This window comes from Nomascus leucogenys, chromosome 10 (genome assembly GCF_006542625.1).
Source record: "Nomascus leucogenys isolate Asia chromosome 10, Asia_NLE_v1, whole genome shotgun sequence".
NCBI lineage: Eukaryota > Metazoa > Chordata > Mammalia > Primates > Hylobatidae > Nomascus > Nomascus leucogenys.
In genome coordinates this window covers 23,499,019-23,518,476 of record NC_044390.1, presented here as the reverse complement: position 1 = coordinate 23,518,476, position 19,458 = coordinate 23,499,019, and the positions used below count along the sequence as shown (strand labels likewise).

At 34.8% G+C, this 19,458-nt stretch overlaps 1 long non-coding RNA gene across 1 annotated transcript in view; it reads left to right on the top strand.

The window, feature by feature from the left end:
* Positions 1–1,241: 1,241 nt before the first annotated feature.
* LOC105738347 overlaps positions 1,242–19,458 on the top strand; it is a 41,226-nt gene continuing 23,009 nt past the window's right edge. Inside the window, exons 1-2 of the long non-coding RNA XR_001114133.1 lie at positions 1,242–1,681; positions 2,085–2,317. This is a non-coding gene — a long non-coding RNA (uncharacterized LOC105738347). The remainder of the gene's footprint in view (positions 1,682–2,084; positions 2,318–19,458) is intronic.

Here is a 19,458-nt window from a genome sequence, read left to right as displayed (position 1 = left end):
TTTCATAGAAATCTATAAATGTAATTCTATGGACTTGTAATAGTTTACCATAATAACCATGAGCCAAGAATTCTGCTCTATGGAGCCATTCATGGAATAATACATCAGAGCTAGAAGGGGAATTAAAGAAAATATATTCTAACTCTGTTCTTTCAAAGATGAGAAAACTGAAGTTCAGAAATATTGTCACCAGCCCAAGGTCATACAATTCATTAGTTAGAAAGATGGAATCAAATACAGGTCTTCTAAAAACTCTGACTAATGCTACTGCAACTTAAAAATAGTGCTGCCTCCAATGAATAATTGGTTAATAGCAGGGAAAATCAAAATGGACACTTTCGTCTCCCTAGGAAATTTCAAATCCTACAACATTAAAGTAAAACTAAATGAAAGGAATCTAAACAACGAAAGTACAAGAGAACATATTTTTAAAAATGAAACAGTATTTCCTTAACAAGCTACATTTCAACACTTTTCTTGAAAAGTAAAAATCAATTTTTAGATAGTTCACTAGTGAGGTAAAATTCAGTTGAGACTATTTTTAAGTAAAATTAAACATTCAATAATAGGGTTTAAACACTTTGAAGAAGTTCTTTTAAAAAATGTTGTAGAGGTATAATTAACGCCTAAAAAAGAAACATTAGAAGTAAAATGATTGTGATCATTCTCTTTCCCCAGGTAAGATAATCTCCAATAATCATTTTATCCTTAACTAATAGTAACAACTTCTGAAGTTTAAACAATAACTCTTATTTAACCTGCAGTTTAAGAAATACATTTGAACTACCTAAAAATATCATAAATTCAATTTTTTCTAAAGTTCTCTAAATTGTGCATCTAATTATCTCATTCTCACAATGGCAGTTTTGGTAATTTTTACAATTAAGGGATAAAAATTTTCAAGAACTTTTTGAAAGTTACATAGGAGACTTGGAATAAATATAAAAACAGAACAGAGCTGGTGATTCAGTAGCTATATTGTGGGATACCCTTCCAGCCAACACCTTTCTGGGAAGCATCCTCAGATCCAGACTGATGAAGGAGTGGGCAGCCTTCTGTGCAACTTGTGACTTTCCAGCTAGCACAGTTGATGAGAAGAGAAGTGAGCATATATTTCAAGATAAGATAATCTTATTTTCTGTCTTGGAAATTTATATTTTGAGATTCAGGGACACAACTTGCTGGCATTGGTTCTTGGAGTTATAAGGTATTGTTCAACTGCTGTTAGAACTAGTGTCATAGAAACCTAGATTCACCATGAGTCATCAAGGGACTCAAAGACAGATGTATCTGGAGAAAAAGAGAATTTTAAAGCTGAACATGCAGCCTCCAGCCCCAGAGAAAGAGTGAGAGAGAACAGGAGATTAGAACCTTATTAGAAGCCAGATGTATTTCCAGCAACTGGGTTCCTTGAAATTTCTCTGGTTCATAAGTGCTTCACAGACATAATGGGCTAGTAAATTAGGTCCTTATTTTGGAACAAATTGAGAGATATATTTGGAAGCATGACAGAGATCAAGCTGTCAGCTTTAATTGGGGATAAAAGCTAAGTTGGAGAAGGGCAAACTGCTAATAATTCACCCCAGATTTGTCAGATTTACCTACCCAGTCACAAGCCCAGTAAAAATCACAGTATAGAGGCAAAGATAATGCATCTCTCTGCAGTCAGGCCAATTTCAAAGTGAGAGAAGAAAGAAATAGGTGATCTATACATATGCAGTGTGTTCTTCCAAATCACCAATAATAAGTGCTGCCTCTCTCTTTTTTTTTTTTTTTTTTTTTTTTTTTTTTGAGACGGAGTCTCGCTCTGTCACCCAGGCTGGAGTGCAGTGGCGCGATCTCGGCTCACTGCAAGCTCCGCCTCCTGGGTTCACGCCATTCTCTTGCCTCAGCCTCTCCGAGTAGCTGGGACTACAGGCGCCCGTCACCACGCCCGGCTAATTTTTTGTATTTTTAGTAGAGACGGGGTTTCACCGTGGTCTCGATCTCCTGACCTCGTGATCCGCCTGCCTCGGCCTCCCAAAGTGCTGGGATTACAAGCGTGAGCCACCGCGCCCGGCCGCTGCCTCTCTTTTTAACACTAGGTCTCCTCCAAGATATTCTTATGTAATTACTCTACTTGTCACCTGGACATCAGGACTTTGGAAAACTTCCCAAGTGTTTCTATTGTGCAGCCTGTCATGAGAATATCCTCTCTAGGGAAGACTTACTAGAGAAAGAAGTAGCTATCATCAATCTTTCAAGCCTTTTGCACTCTTACCTACTGGATTTGAACATCTTATGTAAGGTCATCTTGGGTTATGATTGTCCCTCTCAGGTAAGCATGTTAGCATTTTTGTCAGGACTAGTTTGCTTCCATACCCAAGGGGCTCCAATCAAAATACCAATGACTTCTCCCTGGATTATCTGTGATCCTCTAATTCATAAGGAATATCCCACAAAAAGCTCCACAGCCCATCAAAAAAAAAAAACAAAACCAAACTATCTCTAAGGTTTTCTCAGTCCAAATTATATACCCTTTACTATTTCCCAGCTAAAATTATGTCAACCTATATTTCATTATATCTCATCAAATTTTCTGCAATAAGATTAAATAACTTTATGATATACCAATGATAAAATAACAGCTAAAATATACTCCATATTTGATATGAATCCCCTTCCATTATGAATTTCACAGAAAGATTTAAAAATGTTCAAAGAAATTTTACATTTAAGATATAAATATTTTATTTAAGTAAAAGAATTTGAAGCCTAAAGAATTTAAAGTTCTTCTCAATTTCTTATTCCATTTAATCTCTGCAAGAAGTCTTGATAATTGAAGCTATAGTATGTTTCACCTGCTATAAAAGCTATGAATGCCATAGCACTAATAAAGTTGAATTTAGCCAAAGTCTCTCATGTATCTCATTAAAAATAAAATCAAAGATTTCTGTCAGGGTACAGAGGCTCCCAGCACTGTGGGAGGCTGAGGCAGGTGGATCACCTGAGATTAGGAGTTCAAGACTAGCCTGGCCAACATGGGGAAATCTTGTCTCTACTAAAAATAAAAAAATTAGCTGGGCATGGGGGCGTGCGCCTGTAATCCCAGCTAGTCAGAAGACTGAGGCAGGAAAATCACTTGAACCCGGGAGGCAGAGGTTGCAGTGAGCTGAGATTATGCCACTGCACTCCAGCCTAGGTGACAGAGTGAGACTTCATCTCATAAAAAAAAAATTCATGTCATAAAAAATCAAATAATTAATAAAATATATCGTAGTTTCATAGCCCTGGACCATTTCTGACAAATTTAGATAACCAGCCAAACCCCAAAACCTAGACATTTCTTCATAAAAATTTTTACAATAACATACTTAGTGTTGTCATTAACCAGTAGTTCTCATTCCTAAATATGTACTATGATTGTCTTATCTACTCTTAAAAAATACTACTATCTTACCCAATAACAGTTAAATCAGCATCTTTGAATGAGGAATTTGTAAAGATGTAATTTTTCAATCTCCCGAGGGTTTTTTTTATTATTTTTTAGTAGCCTTAAAAAAGGCAGTTCTAAGTTTACAGGAAGTTGAGTGGAAAGTACGGGGAGTTCCCATATTGCACCAGTGTGGTACCTTTGCTACACTGATGACACAATTTTGATGAATAATTATTAACTAAAGTCTATAGGTGACACTTACATTCACTCTGTGTTGTACATTCTATGGGGCTTAACAAATATATGACATATATCCACCATTACCTACGATACATAATAGTTTCACTGGCCTTAAATTCCCCTATGCTCCAACAATTCATTCTTTTTTTCCCTCCACTGGAACCCCTGGCTGGCAACTACTGACGTTTTCTTTTGTTCTGTCTTCACAATTTTGCCTTTTCCAGATGAATTACCTAGTTGAAATCATTCTGTATGTAGCCTTTTCAGGTTGGCTTCCTTCACTTAGCAGTATATATCTCAGGTGTCTTCATGTCTTTTCATCGCTTGAAAGCTCATTTCTTCTTATTACTGAATAATATTCCAGTGTCTGGATGAACCACAGTTTATCCATTCACCTATTTAGGGACATCTTGCCCAGGGTATTTTAATGTCCAGCCAGAGTTAACCTTTGCCATAGACCACAGCAGAAACTCAATAGTGTCTGAAGGAAGAGGAAATGGGGAAAATCTTTATTTTAGCCATAGTGAGCTGTCAGGCAGTCAGTTGCAGTGCACAGTCAAACACTTGTGTGAAACAGTTGAGTGAAAGTTCTCATTAAGGGGTTAATATTTTTCAATAAGCACCTATCATGTTAAGGGGAAGCCACCTACTCAAACTGTCTTTTCATGCTGCCATTTGAGCTACTGCCGCCTTCTTGCAAAGTCTAGAAATTTACACTGGTAGCAGCTCCAGTCACCATATGCTGTTTTACTCCCTCCCTATCTCACCTCTAAATTTAATTTAATCCCTCTTAATTCCATTTATTTTTTGAGCTCTTTGCTTTCACACTTCCTTGTGAGCAAGCATTTTAGTGCTATGCTTTAATTCAGTCATTTAATAAGGGTAAGCTTAGAAATGTTTGAAATCTGTGGCACAGGAAAGAATTCCCCTAGTCCTCTCATTTATTTGAACTGGAGAATCACCTTCAGCATATTTCTAAGGTAAACTTGTTCTGTTTTTTTTTTCTGTAACTTGTGACCCCAGAAGCCGAAGATGTACCAGCTTTTGTCATATGCTCCTCAATACATTGTCTTGCTCAGCTTTTGAAAGTCCCAGATCTTGTGAATCATTTGTTTTTGTAGTTTTTGTTTTCAAACAGCTTTATTGAAAATAATTCACGTGCCATACAACTTATTCATTTAAAGTATACCATCTAATATTTTTCAATCTACTCACTGCTGTGCGGCCATCAGCACAATTAAATTTTAGGATATTTCAACCTCCTAAAAAAAAAAAAAAACCCTGTTCCCATTAGCAGTCAATCCCTATTCTATACCAACCCTAAGCAACTTACTAATATATTTCATTATTCTGACCATTTAGTACAAATATGTTCTTTTGTAACTAGATTCTTTAACTTAGCATAATGTTTTCAAGAGCAATTGTGCCGTAGCATGAATTAATACTTCATTTCTTTTTATTGCCAAATAATATTCACTTGTATGGATATGCCAGATTGTATTGACACACATTCATCAGTTGATAGACATTTGGGTTATTTCCACTCTTGGGCCACTATGAATAGTATTGTTATGAATAATCATAAACAAGGTTTTGTATGGATATATATTTTCATTTCATTTGGATATATACATTGGAATGGAATTGTGGGTCATACGATAACAGTGTGTTTAACTTTTGAGAAACTGCCAGAGTGTTTTTCATAGTGACTGCACCATCTTACATTCCCACCAGCAGCATATAAGCATTCCAATTTCTCCACATCTTTGCTAAAGTTGCCGTTGTCATCTTTTTTCATTATAGCCATCCAGTAAGTGTAAATAGCATCTTATTGTGGTTTTGATTTGATTTTCACTAATGATGTGGAACAACTTTTCATATGCTTATTGGTCACATGTATATCTTCTCAGAGAAAATACCTATTCAAATCCTATGACTATTTTAAAATTGAGTTACTGTCTTCTTTATTGAATGGTAAAATTCATTTAAATATCTGGATACAAGTTATTTATCAGACATATGTTCTCTCATTCTGTGTTTTTTTTTCCTTGAGGATATAATTTGAAGCACAAAAGTTTTAAAATAGTATGGTTTATTTTGTTTTTTTTCCTGCTTATGTTTTCAATGTAATGTCTAAGAAAGTCTCCTAACCAATGATCATTAGGATTTACTCCTAAATTTTTTTTCCAGGAATTTATAGTTTAATCCCTTATATTTAAGTCTATGATCCATTCTGAGTTTTTATGTTTTTGTTTGTTTGTTTCTTTGTTTTTATTTTTTTGTTTGTTTTGCATATGATTTGAGGTAAGGTTCCAACTTTATTCCTTTGAATGTGGTCATTCAGTTTCCCCAGCAGTGTTTGTTGAAATGACTATTTTTTCACTATTTAATTTTCTTGGTACATTTGTCAAAAATAAATTGACCATATGTTTGTAATTATGCCAGTACCACACTGTCTTGATTACTGTAGCTTTGCAGTAAGGGTTGAAATCAGGAAGTATGAGCCAAGATCGTTTGACTATTCTGGGTCTCTTGCATTTCCTCATGAATTTTAACTTCAATTTGTCAATTTCTTCTAAAAAGCCAGCAAGAATTATGACAGGGATTGCATTGAATATTTCCACCAATTTAGGAAGTATTGGCCATCCTAACACTATTAGTCATTCAATCCATGAACATGAGACAACTTTCTATTTATTTAAGGTTTTTTTTTAATATCTTTAAGCAATGTTGTGTATTTTCTAGGGTACAAATCTTATACACCTTTTTGTTAAACTTATACTTAAATATTTTGTTCTTTTTATGTCATTATGGTTGGAAATGTTTTCTTAATTTCAAATGCATAATTTTCATTGCTAACCTATAGAAATAATTGATTTTTAGAAATTGATCTTTATTTTTCAGTCTTCACAGGTTTTTATTGTAATCCTTATGATTTTCTGTATGCAAAATAACATGATCTGCAAATGGAGATAGTTTTACTTCCTTCTTTCCAATTTAGATGTCTTTTATTCCCTCTTCTTGCCTAGTTGCCTGGGCTGGAAACTCCAAAACAATGTTAAATCAAGGTGATGAAGTTGAACATCTGTGTCTGGTTCTTGATCTCAGGGTGAAAATATTCATTCTTTCACTATTAAGTATGAGGTTAACTGTGGATTTTTTGTAGATGGTTTTTACTAGGTAAAAATGAGTGTTTTATCATGAAATGTAGTTGTAGTACATCAAATGTTTTCGAAATGACTGTATAATATTTTGTCTTTTATTTTATCAAAATGGCGTATTAACATTAATTAATTTTGGATGTTAAATCAACCTGTGTTCCTAGGATAAATCCCACTTGTTCACGTTGTATAATCCTTTTAATATGTTATTGGATTTGGTTTGCTAGTATTTTGATGAGTAATTTTGCAAATATATTCATCAGCGATATTAGGTTGTAGTTTTTTTCTAGTTTTAGTATCTGGGTAATATTGCCCTCATAGGATGAGTTGGAAACTGTTTCTAACTCTTCTCTTTATTAAAAGAATTTGTGAAGTATTTATAGTAGTTTTTCTTTGAATGTTTGATAGATTTCACCAGGGAAAACATATGGTACTTGGCTTTTCTTTCAGGAAGTTTTAAAATGATCAATTCAATCTTTTGCTTATTATAGACCTATCTGGAATTTCTATTTATTCTAGAGTAAGAGTCAGTACTTTGTGTCTTCCAAGAAATTAATTCATTTCATGCAACTCATCTTGTTGGTTTACAGTTGTTTGTAATAATATTCCCTTATAATCTTTTTATTTCAATACAATAATAGTAACATTCCTTTTTCATTCTTGATTTTAGTAATTTCAGACTTCTCTTTGTTTTTTATTCTTTTGGTTAGTCCAGCTAAAATTTTGTCAGTTTTTTTTGATATTTTTAAAAGCATCAAATAGCTACTCCTGCTTTCCTTTCATTTATAGTCGTGTGGTGTATCTTCTTCCATCCTATTACTTTCAAACGATGTGTCTTCCAGACAAAGCATTATTGGATCACAGTCTTTAAAATCCAATTTAAAAGGTCTTGTTTTTTGGTGAGATTGTATAACCCACATGCATTTAATATTATTGATATGTTTAGAATTATATCTGCCATTTTGCCTTTTGATTTCTATGTGTCACATGTCTTTTTTCTTTTTCTATTGTTTTTTATACTAAGCAGCTTATGTTTAATGTAGCAGTTTAATTTTTAGTAAATTTTAAATTATATTTTGTAATATTTATTAGTGGTTCTTCTAGGACTTACAATGTATATCTTAACTTAATGAAAGTCTAATTTAGATTTATACTGATTTAATACCCATAAAATATAGAAAGTTTATTCCTATATAGCTACATTTCCTCCCTATATTTTGTGCTATTACTGTCATACATACTACTTCTATAAAGCTTACAAACTGAACAATACATTGTTACAATTATTATTTTATATTATCTTAATGTTTTAAAGAACTAAAGAAATAGAAGCAAATATATATGTATAGAGCTCGTTATATTAACATTCTTATTTACCCTTTCTGTTTCTTTTTATTCCATCTAGTGGTGTGAGATAACACTTGGTATCATTTCCTTACTCCAGTATAACTTCGTTTTCACCCAGTTCCTTTGAACGGTGATTGTCAAATACATGACATTTCTTTGTGTTACATGCCAAATTGTTGTATTATGCAATTGCTTTTTGAATCAGTCAAAAGAAGAAAAGACAAGAGCATGCAATTATGCTATATTTTTCAATTAGCTACATAATTACCTTTATGGGCATTCTTTGTTTTTCTTGTAGCTTTGAATTACTGTCTATTGTCATTTGCTTTCAACCTGAAGAAGTTCATTTACTATTTATTTTAAGGCAGTTTACTGGCAACAAATTCTCTCAATTTTTGTTTCCTTGGGAATGTCTTATCTTACCCTCATTTTTGAAAGATAGTCTTGCTAGATATAAATTTATTTTTCACTGTTTTTACTTTTAGCTTTTTGAATATGTCATCCCACTACCTTCTGGGCCCTTCTTTCTGATAAGCTGCCAGCTTGATGTAATGATTCCTTTTACTCTTGCACCTTTCAAGATTTCCTCTTTGTCTTTCAGCATTTTGACTGTGATATGTCTAGGTGTTTTTCCCTTTGTACTTATTGTGCTTGGAGTTTGCTGAGGTTCTTGGCTGTGTACGTGAATATATTTCATCAAATTTAATAAGTCTTCAACTTTTATTTCCTTGCTTATTTATTTTGTCCCTTGCTTTCTTCTCCATTGCTAGTCCCATGAAATGTATGTTGGTGTGTTTAATGGTGTCCTACATTTCTCTGAGACTCTGTTAATTTTTATTTATTCTTTATTCTCTCTGTTTCAGATTGCCTGATTTCTATTGATCTGTCTTCAAGTTCACTATTCTTTTCTTCTGCTAGCTCATTTCTACTCTTCTAATGAATTTTTCAGTTTAGTTATTTTACTTTTAAACTATAGAATTTTAATTTGGTTATTTTTTAATAATATCTATCTCCCTATTAGTATTCTATTGATAAAATATTGTCATCATACCTTCTTTTAGTTATTTAAGCTTGATTTCTTTCTGTTCTTTGGAAGTATTTGTAATTGCTGCTTTGAAGTTTTTGTCTCCTAAGTCCACTATCAGGGACACTTTAAAAACATATTCTATAGCCAATTTTTTCCTTATTTATAAGTCACACTTTCCTATTTCTTGGTATGTCCCATTATATTGTTGAAAACTGAACATTTCAGATAATCTATTTTACCAACCCTGGATACTGATAATTCCTGGAGTTGTATTGCTTATCTGGTCTTTTAAAAATTTGCTTAGTTGCTTGACTGAAATAGTTCTATGCCATATGTTTCCCTTTATAGGGGAAAGATTCTGATGTCATTGCTCACATATTCCCCCTTGTTTTTTCCTTAAGCCTGGCCACCCTGGTCAGTATAGCCACTAATTTGTCAAATGTTATATGTAAATCTCTATAGCCAGTTAGATTTTTACTCTTTACCATTAATGTGTGTTTGTGGTTTGGAAATTGCTAGCACAGTTCAGGGATTTTACATGTCTCTGCATATTCAACCAGGAACAATAGCTTAGACGGTCTCTCTCTGGCCACTCCTGAGAGTGTGCAGTCTTGGGCAAGCACATGTTTTTTGAGAATGCCAGGAATGACTATGATATTATTTAGAATATGGGTTAGGAGTCACCTCTGGGTCAGAGTAGCTTATTATTCTGTCAATATTCAGTCAGAGGTTGTGTTTACGCCCATTTGCCAGTGAAGCTTCAGACATGTTGATTTGTGTGAGTCTTGGGAGATGTTTTTAAATATACGCCCACACGTAGATTTCATATTTCTGTCTGGGTAAGCCTATTACACAGGCACAGGCCTCCTCTAGAATTGTCCACATCATAGAAGGGCTTTTATTTGCTGTCTTTTTCTCTGATTGTCTCTGGTAAGCTTCTGGCTACTCTGCCATTTTCTTTGTATCAGACCTACCAGTGTCTAAGCTTTGGGACTTAAAATGATGTCATTGTGGTTTTTTCATTATCACAACTACAAAAGATGGATTATTCCTTTCCTTCTGTTTTTTACTAATAATACCTACTCCTCCTTTGTGAGTGAAATGACCCATTAAGGCTCGGATATGTAAAGCTACATTCAGAAATTTCTAATTAACAATTCCAGATACAATTTGAGAAGGTGAGTTGAAGTTGACTTTGAGGAAGCCTATTTAGCCCTTTATACCTGGTGTGAACTATTTTGTTATTTTTTAAACATTTTCAACTTTAATTTTAGATATGGCATAGCCAGGCAGAGTGGCTCACACCTGTTATCCTACTACTTTGGGAGGCTGAGGCAAGAGTATCACTTTGGGCCCAGGAGTTAGAGACCAGCCTGGACAACAAAGTAAGACCCTCATCTCTACAAATTAAAAAATTAGCCAGGCACAGTGGTGTGTGCCTGTAGTCCCAGCTACTCAGGAGGCTGAGGTGGGAGGATCACTTGAGCCCAGGAGTTTGAGATTGCAGTGAGCTATGATTATGCCACAGTGTTCCAGCCTGTGTGACAGAGTGAAAACCTGTCTCAAAAACAAAAAGGAAAAAAAAAAAAAAAAAAGATACATAGGGTACAACGGGTAAAGGTGCAGGTTTGTTACATGGGTATTTTGTGTAATGCTGAGGTTTGGGGTATGGATCCTATAACCAAGGTAGTGAACATAGTACCCAATAGGTAGGCTTTTAAGCAATGCCTATCTCCTTCCCTCCCCTTTCTAGTAGTCTACAGTATCTATTGTTGCCATGTTTATGTCCCTGTGTGTTCAACGTTTATCTCCCACTTAAAAGTGAGAACATGCAGCATTTGGTTTCCTGTTCCTGCATTAATTCACTGAGAATAATAACCTCTATCTGCGTCCATCTTGCTGCAAAGAACATTACTTCATTTTTTCTGGCTGCATAGTATTCCATGACCTATATGTACTACATTTTCCTTTTTTTTTTTCTAAAAAGATATGTTTTATTTTTATTATTAGTTTTTTAAATGAATGAAGGTGTAATATTTTTCTCTAAATTGCTTAGCATGATAAACAAAATTCTGTTTTGCAACATACATAGTACATCATTTTATATTTCCATATTAGTTTAATGAATATCACTTTTTTCTTTTTGATTAAACAACAGAAATTTATTTTCTCACATCCCTGGAGGCTAGAAGTTCAAGATCAAGGTTTAGCTGATTTGGTTTCTGGCAAGGGCTCTTTCTCTAGCTTGTACATGGCCATCTTCTTGCTGAATCCTTTCTTTCTGTGTCCTCACATGAGCCTTTTCTTGGTTCATTTGAACAGAGAGAGGAAGTGAGTTCTTGGGTATCTCTTCTCACAAGGTCATTAATCCTTAGGGAACAAACTCCCATCTTTATGACCTCATTTACCCCTAATTGTTTCTCCTAAGGCCCCCCTCTCCAAATTTAGTAACACTGGAGGTTAGGATCTCAACCTATGATCTTGAGGAAGACACAAATATTCAGTCTATAATAGTGGACATCAACCTCATAATGTTATCTAAGACTGAATATCCATTAACAAGTGTAATGTTAACATTTCATTTTTCTTTTTTTATGTTTGGGGTATGAATAATCTTGTCACTCAAGTACAGAGCTTAGTATCTGTACAGTTCATTTTTCAACACTTGCCCCATTTCCTCTCTCTCTCCACTCTAGTATTTTCCAGTGTCTATTGTTGCCATCTTCATGTCCATGAGTACATAATGTTTAGCTCACACTTACAAGTGAGAACATGCAGTGTTTGATGTATGAACCTGCAGTATTTGGTTTTCTGTTCCTGCATTAACTCACTAATAGTGGCCTCCAGCTGTACTCATATTGCTACAAAAGATGTGACTTCATTCTTTTTTATGGCTGCATAGCATTCCATGGTGTATATGTACCACATTTTCTTTATCCAATCCACCACTGATGGGCACCTAGCTTGATTCCATATCTTTGCTATTATAAATAGTGCTATGATGAACATGTAAATGCAGAAACAATGAACAGACCAATGTTGAGTTCTGAAATTGAATCAGCAATAAAAACCTACTAGTTAAAAAAAGTCTCAAACTGGATGGATTCACAGCTGAATTCTACCTATGTACAAAGAAGAGCTGGTACAATTTCCACTAAAATTATTTCAAACAATCGAAGAGGAGGGACTCCTCCTCCTCTTCATTCTATGAAGCCACATCACCCTGATACCAAAACATGGCAAAGACACAATGAAAAAAGAAAACTGCAGGCCAATATCCCTGATGAACATAGATGCAAACATCCTCAAGAAAATACTAGCAAATCTAATTTAACAGCATATCAAAAAGTTAATTCACCATGTTCAAGTAGGCTTCATTACTGGGATGCAAAGTTGGTTCGACATACACAAATCAATAAATGTGATTCACCACATAAACAGAATTAAAACCAAGAACCACATGATCATTACAATTGACACAGAAAAAAACTTGATAAAATTCAATAGCCCTTCATGATAAAAACAAGAAACTAAATCAGAGGAACATATTTCAAACTATAGGAGCCATCTATGACAAACTCACAACTATGTCATATTGAATGGGCAAAAACTAGAAGCACTTACTTTGAGAGATAGAAGAAGACAAGAATTCTCACTCTCACCACTTTTATTCAACATAATACTGAAAGGGCGGACAGAGTTATCAGGCGAGCAAAAGAGATAAAAAGATTCTAAATAGGAAAATGGGTTAAGGTATCTCTCCTCACAGATGATATGATTCTGTGCCTTGAAAATCTGAAAGACACCACCAAAAGTCTTCAAGAACTGATAAGCAAAGTTTCAGGTTACAGAAGAAATGTACAAAATTAGTAGCATTTTTACACTAATAATGCTCAAGCTGAGAGCCAAATCAAGAATGCAGTCCCATTTAAAATAGCCACAAAGAAAATAAAATACGAAGGAACACAGCTCACAAAGAAGATGAAAGATCTGAACAATGAGAACCACAAAACACTGCTGAAAGAAATCAGGTACAACACAAATAAATGGAAAATCATTCCATGCTTATGGATTAGAAGAATCAATATTGTTAAAATGACCATACTGCCAAAAGCAATTTACAAATTTAACACTATTTCTCTCAAACCATCAAAGTCATTTTTTACAGAATTAGAAAAAAAAATATTCTAAAATGCATATGGAACCAAAAAAGAACCTGAATAGCCAAAGCAATTCTAAGCAAAACGAACAAAGCCAGAGGCATCAGAGTACCAACTTCTCACTGTACTAAAAGGCTACAGTGACGAAAACAGCATTTTACTAGTACAACAGACACATAGACCAATGGGACAGAATCAAAAATTCAGAAATAAAGTCGCACACCTGAAACCATCTGATCTTCAACATGGCCGACAAATACAAGCAGTGGGGAAAGGACTCCTTAGTCATTAAGTGGTGCTGGGATAACTAGCTAACCATATGAAGAATAATGAAACTGAACCCCTACCTTTCACCAAATACAAATTAAATATTTAAATGTAAGACCTCAAAATATAAAAATCCAAGAAGAAAACCTAGGAAATACCCTTCTCAACATCAACCTTGGCAAGGAATTTTTGGCTACATCCCCCAAAACAATTGCAACAGAAACAAAAATTTACAAGTGGGACCTAATTAAACTAAAGCGGTTCTGCACAGCAAAAGAACTTATCAAAAGTAAATAGACAACCTTACAGAATGGCAGTAAATATTTGCAATCTGTGCAATATTAGACAGAGGTCTAATATTAAGAATCTAAAAGACACTTAAACAGACCACCAAACAAAAACCAAATAACCCCGTTAAAAAGTTGGCAAAGGACACGAACAGACACTTGTCAAAAGGAGATATATAAGTGGCCAGCAAACATGAAAAAGTGCTTATCATCACTAATCATCAAAAAAATGCAAATCAAAACCACAATGAGATACCATCTCACACCAGTCACAATGGCTATTAATCTAAAGTTGAATTATAATCTAAAATGGTTCTCTGGTACCATCTGGAAGTAAATTCTCTTTGTGAATAAAAGCATAAGCCTTAGTGTGTAAATTTGGCTGAGAAAGACAATTTAAGCAGGTGAAAAATAATTAATCATCTTAATGTCTAAAAACCTTTTCAAGAAATCCTGAGGTAGGCAGAATTCTAAGATGCCCTCCACCTCAGATTTCTAGGCCCTGGTTTACACACCTTCTCCCAGTTATTCAAACACTAATATATGTGTTGCTGTGAAAAGATTTTGCAGATGTAATTAAAATCTTTATTCAATTGGCTTAAATTAGGAAAATTATCCTAGGTGGGTCTGACCTAATCAGGTAAATAATTAAAATAAGATGAAGTGCTAGAATTTCGTTTTTAAAGAATGAATGGGCCAGGCACAGTGGCTCATGCTTGTAATCCCAGCACTTTGGGAGGCCGAGGCAGGCGGATCACCTGAGGTCAGGAGGTCAGGACGAGCCTGGCCAACATGGTGAAACCCATCTCTAGTAAAATGCAAAAAAAAAATTAGCCAGGCATAATGGCTGGTGCCTGCAATCCCAGCTACTCGGGAGGCTGAGAAAGGAGAATCACCTGAACCCGAGAGATGGTGTTGCTGTAAGCTGAGTTTGCGCCACTGCACTCCAGCCTGGGAGCTGAACGAGACTTCATCTCAAAAAAAAAAATAATGAATAATATTTTATTGTATGCTCATGGCACATTTTCTGTATCCATTTATCTATCAATAGACAGTTAGATTTTTTATCTTGGCAATAGTAAATAATAGTTCAATGAAGAAGAGAGTACTAATATCTCTTTAAGATCTTGACTTCAATATAACCAGAAATGAGATAGCTGGAGCATATGGTAATTCCTTTATACAATATTTTGAGAAGCCACCATAGTGTTTTTAATAGCAGCTGTACCATTTTTATATTCCCATGAATAGCATACAAGTGTTCCAATTTCTCCACATCCTCACCAACACTTGCTATCTTTTGATTTTGACTAATAGTCATTTCAACAGTTGTAAAGTAATATTTCATTGTGGTTTGAATTGTACTGGTAATTAGTGATGTCGAATTTTTTTCATTTATCTGTTGGTAATTTGTATGTCTTTGGAGAATTGTCTATTGAAGCCTTTCATTTATTTTTTAGTTTAGTTGTGTGGGCTTTTTGTTTGTTTTGTTCTTGCTGTAAAGTTATAGGAGCTATATTAATCCCTTATCAGATATATGGTTTTCCAATATTGTACCCATTGCATAGGCTGTCTTTTTACTCTACTAAGTATTTCCTTTACTGTTAGAAGCTTTTTAGTTTGTTATATTCCCACTTGTCTAATTTTATTTTATTGCTTGTGCTTTGGGGTTCATATCTAAATCATTGCCAATAACAATGCCATAAAATTTTTCCCAAAGTTTTCTTCCAGGAGATTTACAGTTTCAGGTTTTACATTTAAGTCTTTAATCAACTTTGAATTAATTTTGGGGTATGGTTTAAGAAAAAGGTTCAATTTCATTCTTTCCATTGTGGGTATCCACTTTTCGCAATAGCATGCAACATGAATGAACTTGGAGATCATTACGCTAAGTGAAATAAGTCAGTCACAGAAGGACAAATACGGCAAGGTTCCACACATATGAAGTATCTAAAATAGTCGTACTCTCAGAAACAGAGAGTACAGTGTTTTTTCCAGGAGTTAGGGAAAGGGAAAATGAGGAATTGCTGTTTCACAGGTATATAGTTTAATATATGCAAGATGAGTCATTTCTAGAGATATACTGTTCAACATTTTGCTTATAATTAATGATACTGTATTGTGCACTTAAAAATTTGTTGTGTAGGTAGATCTCATGCTAAATATTCTTACTACAATTAAATAAATAAATACACAAGTAAATACAATAAAATAAGATGAAGTGTGGTACAGCCATTATGAACAGTATATACGTTTTTAAAAATAATAATAATAATAAAATTACCATATGACCCAGCATCTTGTCTTCTAGGTAAATATCCAAAGAAGATGAAATCGCCACCTTGTAAAGCTACCTGCATTCTCATGTTCATTGCATTATTCACAATAGCCTGGATATAGAAACAATCTAATTGCCCATTGACAGATGAATAAAGAAAAATGGTGTGTATGTGTGTGTGTGTGTCTGAGTGGGTCTGTGTGTAACAGGATATTATACAGCCTTAAAAAGAAAGAGATTATGCCATTTGTCACAACATGAATGTACTTGGAGGACATTATACTAAGTGAAGTAAGCCAGACAGAGAAAGAAAAATATCACATAATCTCACTTATATGTGGCATATATACATGAGCTCAAATACATGGAGATACAGAGGTAGATAGAAAACAAAACAGTTTTTAACACGGGCTGGGCATGGGGAAATAAATAGAGAGATGCAGAATAAAAGATACAAAATAGCAGGTATGTAGAATGAACAAGTCTACCGATCCAATGTATAAAATGAGGACTAAAGTTCATAAAACTATTTCATTGGAGATTTTTGTTAAATAAATAGATTTTAACTTCTCTCGTCATTTAAAAACAGTAGTTATATGAGATGATAGATATGTTAATACACTTCACTATAAAAACCATCTTACTTTCTCTACATGTTCCATAACATAATGTTATAAATCTCAAATATACACAATAACATTTATTTTAAAAAATAAGGTGAAGTATGAGAGACGTGCTCTCCTGTTGGCCTAGAAGAAAATGGAACTTGTCATGAGTTCTACAGCTACAAAAAAATGAATTGTGCCAACAAATTAAATGAATTTCAAGAGGTCTTCAAGTTGAAGATAAGAATGCAGCTCCAGATAACACTTTGATTCCTAACAGTTTTATTTCAGCTGTGTGAGAACTGAGCAGAAAACCCAGCCAATCTGTGCCATGACTACTGACCCATGGAAACTGTAAGATAGCAAATTTGTATTTTTTTTTTTTTGCTACTAAGCTTGTGGAAATATGTTACACAGCAATATAAAACTGATCCACTCTCTTCTCTATAATTGAATCCTTGTTTCTGTGGTGCCAGATTGCTAAGGGCAGTATTGCCGTATAGTGCGCCTGCATTTGTTAAGGCTGCTGCTGTAGTTCTACACGTGTAAAAAGATCCCCTTGCCTGCATAAAAGTCCCTCACCTAAATACAAACTGCCACAAGCCTGTAAACAAAGACTTCATAAAGCAGGGTAAACTGGCACGCTCATAAGCCTATTTTCCCAGCCCTTATAAAAGTCAAAATTCAAAACAAACTCCCCAGGCTTCATAGTAAAAAAAAAAATCAACTGCAAAACCAGAAATACAAACTTTAAGAAACATATAAGACTGCTGAAAAATCAAAGTCAAAAGCTACAACAGGTCCCACTTGCTAACCTAAGGCTTAAAAGAGCCATCAAAGCCCAGCCTGAAGATTTCCAGATTTTGGGACATGAAGAAATTCCCAGGCCTAATAATACAATCAGATAACAGATTTATAAAATTCCTAAAGATCAGAATGTCCTTTTTAACCATTATTACTTTCATTTATAAGTGTGTGGCATGTGTGTTTGTCTGTGTCCCTGTATGTGTGTGTGTGTGTGTAAGTATGTTTTAGCAAACTCTTTAGGAGGAGAATAACCACAATATATGAAATCAGGCAATAACTTCTAATCATGAGGCCAGATACCTTATTTACCATTTTAGTAGAAAATCCATTAGATTTTAAATTGACCTCTACAGAAACTCACTGTTAGGCTAAATAACATAATTAATATTTCCTCCAATGCCAAACATAGTCCTTTTGGCATGTCAGACATTTTATGTTATTTTAATTTTTTATTTATATAGGCTTTTGGGGAACAGGTGGTATTTGATTACATGAGCAGGTTCTTCAGTGGTGATTTGTGAGATTTTGGTGTTCCCATACCTGAGCAGTATACACTGAACCCAATGTGTAGTCTTTTGTCCCTCACCTCCCTCCCACCCTTTCTCCAGAGTTCCCAAAGCACATTGTATAATTCTTATGTTTTTGCATCTTCATAGCTTAGTTCCCAGTTATGAGAGAGCATGTTTGGTTTTCCATTCCTGAGCATGTTTGGTTTTCTATTCCTGAGTTACTTCACTTCAAATAATAGTCTCCAGTTCCATCCAGGTTCCTGCAAATGCCATTAATTCATTCCTTTTTATGCCTGAGTAGTATTCTATTGGGTATACGTACGTGTGTGTGTGTATCCCCAAATTTTTTCATCCACTCATTGATTGATAGGCATTTGGGCTGGTTCCATATTTTTGCAATTACAAATTTTGTTGCTATAAACATACATGTGCAAGTATCTTTTTCATATAATGACTTCTTTTCCTCTGGGTAGATACCCAGTGGTGGGATTGCTGGATCAAACGGTAGTTGTACTTTTAGTTCTTTAAGGAATCTCCACACGGTTTTCCATAGTGGTTGTGAAGTGTCTGGGGTAAATACCCAAGATTCATTGTCTCATGACCATGGAAAACTAGGATGCAGACACACAAAGAGTGAGGCTCAGAGCAGAAGTTTAATAGGCAAAAGAAAGAGGAGAGCTCTCTCTGCTGCAGAGAGAGAAGTACTGGAGAAATGGGTTGCCAATTCCGTGGTGAAATGCAGAAGGTTTTATAAATGCTTGAGGAGGCAGTGTCTGATTTACATAGGGCACAAAAGATTGGTCAGACCAGGCATGCCATTTGTATAGTGTGCAAAAAGCTGGCCATCCCCACCCTAATTTTTTATTATGCAGATGGCTTCTCTGCCTGACAAGCACAATGTTGCCTGTTCCTTTACTTTACACATGGTGACAAAGAAAAGGGAAGAAGGAGCCTCCATATCGAACATGCCTGGCCATCAGGTAGCTCTTTTCTGTTAGCATGGCTGCTGGCATTCACCTGAGCAAGCTTCCAGCTTGCTTATCTATGTTTGCAGCTCGATTTTTCAGACTGCTCTTTGATAGAAAATAAATGATTCTGGCGCTACTTTTTTTGTTAAAAGGGAACTCCCACTGAGGACTTTTTAACTCTCACTCTCTGCCTAAATAATTTATATCTCCTGTTTCAGTTGCACTATTTACATTCCCACCAGCAGTGCAGAAGTGTTCCCTTTTCACCACAACCACGCAAACATCTATTATTTTTTGTTTTTGATTTTGTGGCCAGTCTTGCAGGAGTAAGGTGGTATCACATTGTGTTTTTGATTTGCATTCCCCGATCATTAGTGATGTTGAGCA